This window comes from Cebus imitator, unplaced genomic scaffold (genome assembly GCF_001604975.1).
Source record: "Cebus imitator isolate Cc_AM_T3 unplaced genomic scaffold, Cebus_imitator-1.0 Scaffold767, whole genome shotgun sequence".
Classification (NCBI taxonomy): Eukaryota; Metazoa; Chordata; class Mammalia; order Primates; family Cebidae; genus Cebus; species Cebus imitator.
In genome coordinates this window covers 413,132-416,681 of record NW_016108082.1, presented here as the reverse complement: position 1 = coordinate 416,681, position 3,550 = coordinate 413,132, and the positions used below count along the sequence as shown (strand labels likewise).

At 55.3% G+C, this 3,550-nt stretch overlaps 1 long non-coding RNA gene across 1 annotated transcript; it reads left to right on the top strand.

Moving 5' to 3' along the window:
* The first annotated feature begins 944 nt into the window (after positions 1–944).
* On the top strand, positions 945–2,144 carry LOC108297055. Its single transcript, XR_005198516.1, has 3 exons — positions 945–1,086; positions 1,880–1,996; positions 2,112–2,144. It is a non-coding gene; the product is annotated as an uncharacterized LOC108297055 (long non-coding RNA).
* The last annotated feature ends 1,406 nt before the right edge of the window (positions 2,145–3,550 follow it).

The following is a 3,550-nucleotide window of genomic DNA, read 5'->3' as shown; positions in this document are numbered from 1 at the left end:
AGTGGTGTGCTCTCGGCTCACTGCACCCTTGACCTCCTGGGTTCAAGTGATCCTCCTACCTCAGCCCTGCAAAGCGCTGGGATGGCTTAGCACCACCGTGCCTGGCCAATCTGTGAATTTTAAGTGCATGATTCTGTGGCTTCTAGTTTATTCAGAGCTGTGCATGCCTCACCATAATCGATTTTAAAACGTTTCTACCCACAAATGAAACCCTGCAGCTGCCAGTCTGCCTGCTGTGTCCATGGCTGTGCCTGCACTGGACATCTGATATAAATGGAAGCATAGAATACATGGGTCTGAGCCAGGTTTTGTTACTTAGCACAGCAGTTTTGTAGCGGGTCTCAGGACTCAATTCCTCATTACGGCTGAATTGGCTGTAGCCCTTCAGCTCATGTCATCCTGAAGCTGGTGGGGGATCACTGGGCCTCTGGCTGCTGCACCAGGGGAGGAGGACTCCTGGCCTCAGCGCAGGCTAAGCCGGGGCTCTAGGCATTGGGGTGCCCAGCAGGCATTGTGCTCCCACTGCGGTGGGTGGAGCTGGCTCCACTCACCCTGCCTTTGGAGCTGCTTCTCCCCAGACCATGCCCTGGTGGCTGGGGCACAGCATGTGGTGACTTTCGACGGCCGGGTGTCGGACCTCAGCCTCCAGTGCGGCAGCATCCTCCTGGCCCAAGACTTTGCTCACAACACATTCTCCCTGATGCTGAGCTGGACAGGCTTGGGGCTCATGGGCCTGACCATGGAGCTGAAACATGTGACCCTCATCTTCTACCCCAGCCTACAGGTGAGGAGAGGCCCAAGCTTCCCCTGGAGACCTGTGCCTGGGGCAGGTTTTCTGGGGGATGGCACTTTCAAGCTTGTCCCTTGGCTGTGGGTCAGCCCTCCTGCCCACCCACTCTGGTCCACAGGTCTACAGGCTATACAACTCATACCTGCTGGGGGAGAGCTGTCCAGACCTCCAGCTGCCCCCTGCCATGACACGGAGGGACGTCCCCAGGATTGAGCTGGCCAGTAAGGATGGGGTCTCCGTCTCTTGTGACATGCCCACCAGCCTCTGCAGCCTGACTCTGGGCCTCTGGCACCACGGTGAGTCTGGGCCCTGGCAGGGTTGGACCCACCACCAAGAGCCTCTTTGGGATGCACCATTCTCAGCTTCCAGTGAGACAGGTCCGTGGGCTGTAGGCGGTGACTGTGGTTGAGATGATGGCACTGAGGCCCAGGGCGTTCTGCCCCCATCCCTGGGACATGCGGCTCCCTGGAATAAGGGTGGAGCGGGCCCTTCTGTGGCCCCTCTGCCAATGAACATAAGGGGTGGGCCTGGATTCCGGCCACTTGAGCTGAGGATGTGGAGAGGGGTCGGGGGAAACATGCTGTCCTCAGTCCTTGTGCTTTCTCTCCCTCCTTTCATGAGGTTATGGAGTCAGAGCCCTGGGCTCCGGGAGTCTGGGGTGGAGGTGGCAGGATTCTACCGCTTCTCAGTGGGTCTCAGGCTTGTCTCTCATATAGGTCTCCAGGGGGAGGATCACGGGCTCTCAGGACCTCCTCAGCTTCCCTCCTCCCCACAGGCATATCCGCTGGCCCTCTGGGCACCTGACAATAAAGCAGGCAATGAGCTGACGTTGCCAGATGGCTCTGTGGCCCACAGCCTGGAGGAGCTCAGCCTGGCCTGGCAGGTGAGCAGGTGCACCTGCCCTTCCTCCCTCTGGCTGAGGCTCTTGAGGATTGCTCGCTGCAGAGTCCCAGGAGAGGCAGGTGGCCTGCTGGCTCTGCAGTGGTCTTTGCAGACCCAGGGTTGGGGGGAGTCTTCTGCTGAGAACGATGTATGTGGGGAAGCCACATGGTCCAGCGGGAGGCCTAAGTCTTGTGTCTGTCCTGCCAGGTGGATGGTGACTGCAGGGCCACCGAGAAGACTCAGCCGACCTGCCCAGGACAGAGCCCCACCTGCCGGGCCTTCTTCCAGGACCCCCATTCCAGCTTGGGGAACTGCTTCTGGGTGGTGAGTGTGAGTCTGGCCCCTTGGGCACAGAAAGCCCTTTCCCCAGTCTACCCTGGGGAGTGGTATGGAGAAGGGGCCTAGGCTAGAGACAGTGACTGGGTGGCCCTGATTTCAGGTGGACCTTGAACCATTCCTCGGCCTGTGTGTGAAGGACCCCTGTGACACCCAGGATCTCCAGCCTGCCTACACTCTGGCGGCCACCTACATCCACCTGTGTGCCTGCAACTTCAGGCCCCTGGCCCCTCCTCCACAGTGTGGTAAGCTACCCCAGCTGGCTGGCACTCTGCCCCCTGTCTGGCATCTGCCTTCCACCTGGAGGGAAAATCCATCTCTCTCTCTTGCCAGGGAGAACAAATAATTGTCATTCAAGAAGCTAAGAGTGAAAACAAAACATTTACTGCCTGATACAGCTTGGATGTGTGTCCCCTCCAAATCTCACATTTGTTAGAGGGGGAACATCCCTCGTGGATGGCTTAGCATCCTGCATTTGGTGAAGCGTGAGTTCTTGCTCTGTTAGTTCACCTGAGAGCAGTTTGTTTATAAAGAGCCTGGCCCCTCCTCTCTCTCTTTGCACCCATTCCCATTTCTGCCATGATTGTAATCTTCCTGAGGCCTCGCCAGAGGCCAAGAAGATGCTGAAGCTGTGCTTGTATAGCCTACAGAACTGCGGGTCAATTTATCTCTCTTATTTATGATCTACCCAGGCTGGAGTGTAGTGGCACACTCTCACCTCACTGCAACTTCCACCTCCCAGGTTTAAGCAATACTCCTGCCTCAGCCTCCCAAAAATACAGGCAGGTATTTTTTCTAGAGATGGTGTTTTTCCATTTTGGCCAGGCTGGTCATGAATTCCTGACCTCTAGTGATCCACCTGCCTTGGCCTCCCAAAGTGCTGGATGACAGGCATGAGCCACCGCACCCAGCCTCACTAGGTATTTGAATGTCCACTCTCGTTTAGGGAAAATGCTCAGCCCCTGTTTTCCCTCTGCTCTCATAGAGCAAAAATCATCATCAACACAGAAGATGACTTCTGTGAGCAAATGCGTGGGGGTTTGTCCCCACCACCAGGGTGGACCTCTAATTCAGTTCTAACACTAGCTACCTTGAGATTCTTCAGCCAGTGCTGCATATGACTGCCACAGCCGAAGCCTCACTAAAAGAGCATAGAAGTCAGTGGCAACAAGAGCAGTGGACTTCCAAGAGCTACAGATGCCAGAATTAGTGGCTACCATTCATAGACATTTAAAACTAAATGAATTCAACAACAGAAGAGAAAATTAATCAACTGGAAAATACAACAAAGGGCAGATGATATGAGAGGATCCAACATGTCTCAAAGAAATTCCAGGCCGGGTGTGGTGGCTCATCCCTGTAATCCCAGCACTTCGGGAAGCCAAGATGAGTGGATCACCTAAGGTCTGGAGTTTGAGACCAATCTGGCCAACATGGTGAAACCCCATCTCTACTAAAAACACAAAAATTAGCCAGGCATGGTGGTATTTGCCTGTAATCCCAGCTATTTGGGAGGCTGAAGCAGGAGAAACGCTTGAACCC